Genomic DNA, 9,296 nt, shown 5'->3' with positions numbered 1-9,296 from the left:
ACAGAGTTACACATGGAATAAACAAAACATAGTCAATAATACAGTAGAACAAAAGAAAACAAAAGGTCTATATACAGTGAGTGCAAATGAGGTAAGATAAGGAAATAAATAGGCCATGGTGGCGAAGAAATTACAATATAGCAATTAAACACTGGAATGGTAGATTGGCATAAGATTAATGTGAAGGTAGACATACTTGTGATTGTCTGTATGTTGTCATTTGTGAGTGTATGTTTAGTATTGCAAAAAAAAAAAGTGATCGAAATCATATGGAACAGTATACAACTTTGACTATACAACTGTTTTCATTCTGAATCTTGGCTCTCTCTCTGTGTCCTGGTCTGTTTGTATCCTCCTGCCCAGGCCCAGGGTGGCAGACTGGCGGAACGGCACTACAAGCTGGGTTTAGAGAGGTGTGTGTGTGGGTCGGGTGGCAGGGCCTAGTCAGGGCCCGGTGGAGGCAGAAGGTGGAGAGGGAGAACCACGACAGATCAGAACAGATCTGTTGACAGCTTGGCTGAGGACCACAACACCGGGATGGAAGAGGTAGGGAGTCTTATTTATATTGGTGTGTGTACGTTGTGTGTACAGTATGTGTTTTTGCCTTCAGTTGTGTGTGTGTGTGTATATGTAGTGTGTTAGACACGAACACGTTACCCGCGTGAGTGAATCCCCAGAACACGGCACTCATCTATGTGTCCTATGATGAATGGCTGAAAGGCCCAGAGAAAAGAAGAGGACGAGACAGTGATGAAAAAAGAGTGCAAGAAGGCCGCGATGTAGACAGGTTCATCAGCAACCTCGGTGAATTTAAAATGACTTATTTTATTTTCTCATTCAGTGGTTTTTTTAAAGCATGAGCTGGCGCACACCCAGAGACAATTATTCAGTGTAGAGGTGCTGACTAACGGCGAATAAACTCTAAGCTATAAAAACTAGAAACGAGAGGGGAACCTGCAAGTACCTGCAGTGCTTTTGCGGAGAGGGAGAAAGAGAGAGACAGAGATAAAACGTGAGGGGAGGGTGCAGAGAGAGAGAGGACAGTGCAGCAGTGTAGCCTAGTGGTTGTTCGTTAATGCGCACCACTACTGTCTTTGGCATAAGGAGTGGCATGTCCCAGAGACTGGTACCCAGACTTACTCGCCTCTGCGCATGCGCTGTCGTATGATGTACAAATAGTAGTGTTAATGTGATGCTGTCACCTACAGAGAAACTCAGCCAGGGGAAGACCATTGACTTTAATATCCAACACTCTCAGTGGGTGGCATCATACAGGTATAGGTGCATGAGCATAATATACACACGTCAGTAAGCACACAGGCATTAGATAGTAACTGTAGATTCAAACACTTCACTACACTACCAGTCAAAAGTTTGGACACACCTACTCATTCAAGTTTTTATTTTTACTATTTTCTACATTGTAGAATAAAAGTGAAGACATCAAAACTATGAAACAACACATTTGGAATCATGTAGTAAACAATTTTATATTTTTGATTCTTCAAAGTAGCCACCCTTTACCTTGATGACAGCTTTGCACCCTCTTTGGCTTTCTCTAAACCAGCTTCAACTGGAATGCTTTTCCAACAGTCTTGGAGGAGTTCCCACATATGCTGAGCACTTGTTGGCTGCTTTTCCTTCACTCTTCGGTCCAACTCATCCCAAACCATCTCAACTGGGTTGAGGTCAGGTGATTGTGGAGGCCAGGTCATCTGATACAGCACTCCATCACTCTCCTTCTTGGTCATATAGCCCTTACACAGCCTGGAGGTGTGTTGGGTCATTGTCCTGTTGAAAAACAAATGATAGTCTTAATAAGTGCAAACCAGACAGGATGGCACATCGCTGCAGAATGCTGTGGTTGTCATGCTGGTTAAGTGTGCCTTGAATTCTAAATAAATCACAGACAGTGTCACCAGCAAAGCACCCACACACCATCACACCTCCTCCTCCATGCTTCACAGTCGGAACCACACATGCAGAGATCATCCATTCACCTACTCTACATCTCACAAAGACACGGCGGTTGGAACCAAAAATCGAAAATTTTGGACTCATCAAACCAAAGAACAGATTTCTACCGGTCTAATGGCCATTGCTCTTGTTTCTTGGCCCAAGCAAGCCTCTTCTTCTTATTGGTGTCCTTTAGTAGTGGAGCCCTGATTCACGCAGTCTCCTCTGAACAGTTGATGTTGAAATGTGTCTATTATTTGAACTCTGTGAAGCATTTATTTGGGCTACAATTTCTGTGGCTGGTAACGCTAATGAGCTTATCCTCTGCAGCAGAGGTAACTCTGGTTCTTCCTTTCCTGTGGCGGTCCTCATGTATTGACTGACCTTCACGTCTTCAAGTAACTATGGACTGTCATTTCTCTTTGTTTATTTGAGCTGTTCTTGCCATAATATAGACTTGGTCTTTTACCAAATAGAGCAGTCTTCTGTATACCACCCCTACCTTATCACAACACAACTGATTGGCTTAAACACATTAAGAAGGAAAGAAATTCCACAAATTAACTTTTAACAAGGCACACCTGTTAATTGAAATGCATTTCAGGTGACTACCTCATGAAGCTGGTTGAGAGATTGCCAAGCGTGTGCAAGCTGTCATCAAGGCAAAAGGTGGCTGCTTTGAAGAATCTCAAATATAAAATATATTTTGATTTGTTTTGATTTGTTTTGGGTGGGGTTATATCCTTCCTGTTTGGCCCTGTCCGGGGGTGACCTTTGGATGCGGCCACAGTGTCTCCTGACCCCTCCTGTCTCAGCCTCCAGTATTTATGCTGCAGTAGTTTATGTGTCGGGGAGCTAGGGTCAGTTTGTTATATCTGGAATACTTCTCCTGTCCTATTCGGTGTCCTGTGTGAATGTAAGTGTGCTCTCTCTAATTCTCTCTTTCTCTCTTTCTTTCTCTCTCTCGAAGGACCTGAGCCCTAGGACCATGCCTCAGGACTACCTGACATGATGACTCCTTGCTGTCCCCAGTCCACCTGGCCGTGCTGCTGCTCCAGTTTCAACTGTTCTGCCTGTGATTATTATTTGACCATGCTGGTCCTCTATGAACATTTGAACATCTTGGCCATGTTCTGTTATAATCTCCACCCGGCACAGCCAGAAGAGGACTGGCCACCCCACATAGCCTGGTTCCTCTCTAGGTTTTTTCCTAGATTTTGGCCTTTCTAGGGAGTTTTTCCTAGCCACCGTGCTTCTACACCTTGCTGTTTGGGGTTTTAGGCTGTGTTTCTGTACAGCACTTTGAGATATCAGCTGATGTACGAAGGGCTATATAAATAAATTTGATTTGATTTGATTTGATTTAACACTTTTTTGGTTACTACATAATTCCATATGTGTTTACCTCATAGTTGATGTCTTCGCTCTTATTCTATAATGTCGAAAATAGTACAAATAAAGAAAAACCCTTGAATGAGTAGGCGTGTCCAAACTTTTGACTGGTACTGTACATTCAGATAACTTAAAAAGCATAAATTCTACACAGCATGTCGCAGTAAACAAAGCAGTAACCCTAACCCTAACCCTAACCCTAACCCTAACCCTAACCTTTCACCAGACTAGAGGTCGACCAATTAATCGGAATGGCCGATTTCATAACAATCGGAAATCGGTAATTTTGAACGCCGATTTTGCAGATGTATTTTATTTATTTATTTATTACACCTTTATTTAACTAGGCAAGTCAGTTAAGAACACATTGTTATTTTCAATGACGGTCTAGGAACGGTGGGTTAACTGCCTCGTTCAGGGGCAGAACGACAGATTTTTACGGCGTCAGCTCAGGGATTCAATCTTGCAACATTTCGGTTAACTAGTCCAACGCTCTAACCACCTGCCTTACGAGGAGCCAGCCTGTTACGCGAATGCAGTAAGACACCAAGGTAAGTTGCTAGCTATCATTAAACTTAATCAATATAATCACTAGTTATAACTACACATGGTTGATGATATTACTTGTTTATCTAGCGTGTCCTGCGTTGCATATAATCGATGTGCATTCACGAAAAAGTCGTTGCTCCAACGTGTACCTAACCATAAACACCAATGCCTTTCTTAAAATCAATACACAGAAGTAAATTTTTTTAAACGTGCATATTTAGCTAAAATAAATCCAGGTTAGCAGGCAATATTAACCAGGTGAAATTGTGTCATTTCTCTTGCGTTCATTGCACGCAGAGTCAGGGTATATGCAACAGTTTGGGCCGCCTGGCTCATTGCGAACTAATTTGCCAGAATTTTACGTAATTATGATATAACATTGAAGGTTGTGCAATGTAACAGGAATATTTAGACTGATGGACGCCACCAGTTAGAAAACAAGATGTATTTCACTGAAAGAATAAAGGTATTGTTTTGTAAATGATAGTTTCCGCATTCGACCATATTAATGACCTAAGGCTCGTATTTCTGTGTGTTATTATGTTATAATTAAGTCTATGATTTGATAGAGAAGTCTGACTGAGCGATGGTAGGCACCAGCAGACTCATAAGCATTCATTCAAACAGCACTTTTGTGCGTTTTGCCAGCAGCGCTGCTATTTATGACTTCAAGCCTATCAACTCCCGAGATTAGGCTGGTATAACGTTGTGATGTGAAATGGCTAGCTAGTTAGCGGGGTGCGTGCTAATACCGTTTCAAACGTCACTCGAGACTTGGAGTGGTTGTTCCCCTTGCTCTGCGTAGGTAACGCTGCTTTGAGGGTGGCTGTTGTCGTTGTGTTCCTGGTTCAAGCCCAGGTAGGAGCGAGGAGAGGGACTGTTACACTGGCAATACTAAAGTGCCTATAAGAACATCCAATAGTCAAAGGTATATGAAATACAAATGGCATAGAGAAAAATAGTCCTATAATTCCGATAATAACTACAACCTAAAACTTCATACCTGTGAATATTGAAGACTCATGTTAAAAGGAACCACCAGCTTTCATATGTTCTCATGTTCTGAGCAAGGAACTTAAACGTTAGCTTTCTTACATGGCACATATTGCACTTTTACTTTCTTCTCCAACACTTTGTTTTTGCATTATTTAAACCAAATTGAACATGTTTCATTATTTATTTGAGGCTAAATTAATTTTATTGATGTATTATATTAAGTTAAAATAAGTCTTCATTCAGTATTGTTGTAGTTGTCATTATTACAAATACATTTTAAAAAACGGCCGATTAATCGGCATCCGCTTTTTTGGTCCTCCAATAATCGGTATCGGTATCGGCATTGAAAAATCATAATCGGTCGACCTCTACACCAGACACAAAGCTATGGTCGTGTAAGAATACACACACGTTATACAAAATGTCTATATACTTCACATTTCGATAAAGTAGGGTCTCTGCAAATGTAACTGCCACGGAGTTATTTGAATTCTATGACCGCATAGAATTTGCATATAACCGCATCCAAATTCAAATACAAAGGTTTACAAACACAAATGGTTATGGCTCACTGAGGAGTGAGGCTTTAAAACTCAGGGTGAGATGATAGGAGGGGCTGAGTTTTTACCACCACTATTATTATCAGGGCGGAAGCATGCATAGAGTTTCTCAGTGAAGGTGCAGCCAGTGAAAGAGTAGATATGAGACCGGGCCTCCACATCATAAAAGGAGACCATAATCCACAAATACACCCACCTTCTGGGGCTTTTCTCTCAGGGAGAAAACAGGAGAGGAGTTATTGGCGTGGCACTGACTCCATTCCTCAGCCACACACTCCAGTATCCATTCTGAGGGGTCAGTGGAATCTGCCCCTTCCTGTTGCTGGACTCTCTGGTCACAAGGAAATCCCAGTCAGTCTACCCCTAGACTGTCACATCATAGTAGAATCTCCCTGAGGAGAAGCCCTTCTTTCCTAGGATTCCCGGTATGTGAGGAAAATGTCTTTGGGTTGTTAGGGAGAGTCTGTCTTCTGTCTACATGCCTCACTTGTTTCCTATACTCAGACCAGATGAGGCCAGAATTTGCTGTATCAGAGTCACATCCTCTGCATACAGCTGAATCCTCTTCATTTCAGTATCACAAGTCAAATTCTTCACTCCACTCCACTCCACTCCACTCCGGAGTGTCTGCTCCAGCTTAGACAACTCTCCTCAGGTTCCCCACACCCAGACCTGCACGCCATCTCGTATCTCTCGCTCTGCTTCTCTCTTGCTGAGGTCTATTGAGTGTGTGATCTACTGAACATTCTGCAGTCGTTCCTGGAACATCTGCTACACTTCTGCCTCTGTCTTCCCTTGGCTGAGCCTTCCTCTCGCCACACTGTTCCAAGTACAGCAGGGCTCCCCAAACTCGGTGCACGTTTTGGTTGTTGCCCTAGCCCTACCCAGCGGATTCAAATAATCTACTCATCGTCAAGCTTTGGTCATTTGAATCAGCTGTGTAGTGTTAGGGCAAAAAAACAAAAAGTGCACCGAGTTTGGGGAACGCTGGTGTAGAGGGACAGTGTAGTGAGTCTTGTGATCTGTTTTCATGCACGAGACACAACCACGTCTGGTCAGTCCTACAGAACAGCTCCAGGAGTTTGTCATGCTCCTTACACACCCTGTCTTCCAGGTTCTGCACAGGGTCGATCAGCTTGTGTCTCTTCAGGGCTGGGACTATGTGAGGCTGCAGATGAGTCTCTAAGTAAGAGTTTAGATATTCCAGGCCGGACTGCAGGGCCTGGAGCTTCGTTCCCGTGCAGACATCACAGGTCACTCCTCTAAGCTCAGTAGGGCAATGGTCTGGGCTGCTGGTAACTTTCACTTGAACTGACTTCCTGAACTGAGATCTGGTCTCCTATCAAATGATTGTTTACACATTGGACACTGGCACAGGTCAGTGGTATCCCAGTACTTTCTAATACAGATCTTGCAGAAGTTGTGTCCACATGGAATGGCTACAGGTTCAGTGAACGCGTCCAGACAGAGCACAGGAACTGCTATTCAGACAGACTGCTGGCGGAAGCCAAATCTAGACACCTGTGTGTGTGACTGTTCTCTCGTTTCTGTCCCACTGGGCCCACACTGGTTCAATCCAGTTTGTCTCCATGTCATTTTAATGAAATTACATTGAACCAAAGTGGAATAGACGTGGTGGTGGGGGAGGGGGTCTGTCTGTCTGTATTATCAAAGGAGGTTGCGAGACCGTTCTCCTATGAACAATACACACTCCGTCTCTTAACGTTAACATACAGTTTGACTGTTCTTCCTGGGAGACGGAATCCTCTACATGGGTGAACCCACTTTGATAATCTGGTATAATAGATTAGTTCTTCTTACCCATCATTTTCAATCATCTTATGACACAGAGAGAGAGGGGCAAATGTAATGAAAAAGAAGAGAGCGAGATGACAGTGCAGCAGCGTAGCCTACTCTAGAAAGAGGCCCGATTTCCCGACTTGCAATTTCGAGTTGGATGACCGCTCAAAACGTATCTTCCCAGTCAGAGCTCGTCTTTGTCCGAGTTCCCAGTTCTCTTGAACTCACTGAAGTCTGTGATTTCCCAGTTCTACGTTTCCAGCTGTTTTGAATGTGGAAAAAGACTTGCTGGATTGACAGCATGGCCAATGTTGAATGTTATCCTTTAAAGCTTGGAAAAGAGACCCTTAAACCCAGACTTGGAACACACTCCACTGAATAGCAGGCTAGTGATTGCTTTTCAGTGCTTGCAGTTAGCCACTGATTCCTTCCAAGCCACTCATTGTTGAATTTGCGATTTCCTACTTGTTGTGTAATGTTCATGCCCAATGGCTGATGAGCACCGATACATTTGATCTATAATTTATTTTCCTTATTTATCTTCATATGACAACGATTGAAAAGGTTTGGCCAGTAGATTGTCAACTTGATTCATGACGATGACTGCTAGATTGTTAGCTAAGATTTTTTTTGTTATGATGTTGAACTGGTCAGTCCAATCAAAGCTACTGTAGACATAATGTAATTTGACCTCATTTTATCTGTGGCCAATGACCTTAAGCCTTCTTAGATGGGCACTTCTAATCTATGGCAGATAGAATTTTCGAGCTCTACCTGTAGATTTGGTTGGTGACGTAGAGAACATTACCAACCCCGACACTCCGTATTTTCTGTTGGCTGCCTCACCACCACAGAAAGCACTGAGCTGGGCTGAAAAACCTGCATTTTGGAGCTGCCTTACTCAGGAAAACAAAAAAGAGACCATGTTTGTTTATTAATTGATTTGCAGGTGTACTACACAGGAGGTTGGTGGCACCTTAATTGGGGAGGACGGGCTCGTGGTAATGGCTGGAGCGGAATTAGTGGAATGTTGTAAAATACATCAAACACATGGTTTCCGTGTGTTTGAGGCCATTCCATTTGCTCCGTTCCAGACATTATTATGTACTACTTCCGATCTTTTCCACAAACACTGGCTTTACCAGCTCTCGCCCACTTGGTGGCACCACATCCACTGTCAGACATGTAAGAGTCTTGTTGTGTACTTACTAAAACAACATACTGTGTACTGTTTAGTAAAAACGTATGCATTAGTAAAAACGTATGCATTAAGCAACAAAACATACTTCTCATTCATACTGAGAAGGCGTCATCTAATGCATAATCCCGCTTCTTCCCCATCATGCATTCATTTTTGTGGAGCGTATCCCCTATTCAGATTATCAACTGTTGTCAAAAACATGTTGTCAAATTTCACAGGGTGACCTTGATAATTTATTGTTAAAACGAAAGGCTGCCTGGATCTTTAATTTAAAGACCCTTGCACCCTTCGGTCTCAAAGTAGACTTTGATCTGAAGCCATTCTTGTGATTATTGTGACTTTGCCATTGTAATTGTTTGTAAACTTGTATAGTCAAATTAATCTATGATCGTATGCTATCCATTTGTTTGTATGCTGTTCTTTGTATGACATTTTAATATTTGATTATTAACCAATGATATTAGGCCACTCCTGGCCATGATTACAGACACCTGTGTCTTTTGACACTATATAAACGAGTCATCCCGCAGTGTTTGTGATTATACCCTGATGAAGACAGCTTGGCTGTCGAAACGTTGGTATTACATTTTTGCATCTGAGCTCCTAGTGTGCGGCTCTCTTTTATTTTCAAGTGTCTACTCCGCTAGCCAGCACCTCGTCTTAATAGGTGTGCGTTTCTTTTTCTTCTAGATCGTCAAATTTCACATAGCCAGGGCTGCCAACTTTTGAAGAAAGCTTGGAGTGAGATTTGCTATGTGAATTTCATTGTCCCCTGGCACAACCCCTAGACGAAAAACAATACTGTTTTAAAGCTAATTTCCTGCAATTCTACTTATTTTGAT

The 9,296-nt window shown here is 42.6% G+C and overlaps 1 pseudogene; it reads right to left on the bottom strand.

The window, feature by feature from the left end:
* Nucleotides 1-5,486: 5,486 nt before the first annotated feature.
* Nucleotides 5,487-6,023, bottom strand: LOC139387896 (zinc-binding protein A33-like; annotated as a pseudogene).
* Nucleotides 6,024-9,296: the final 3,273 nt, after the last annotated feature.

The sequence above is a fragment of the Oncorhynchus clarkii genome, chromosome 29 (assembly GCF_045791955.1).
Source record: "Oncorhynchus clarkii lewisi isolate Uvic-CL-2024 chromosome 29, UVic_Ocla_1.0, whole genome shotgun sequence".
NCBI classification, from domain to species: domain Eukaryota; kingdom Metazoa; phylum Chordata; class Actinopteri; order Salmoniformes; family Salmonidae; genus Oncorhynchus; species Oncorhynchus clarkii.
Note: the sequence above shows the minus strand (reverse complement) of the source record. Positions and strands in the feature narration are given on the sequence as shown.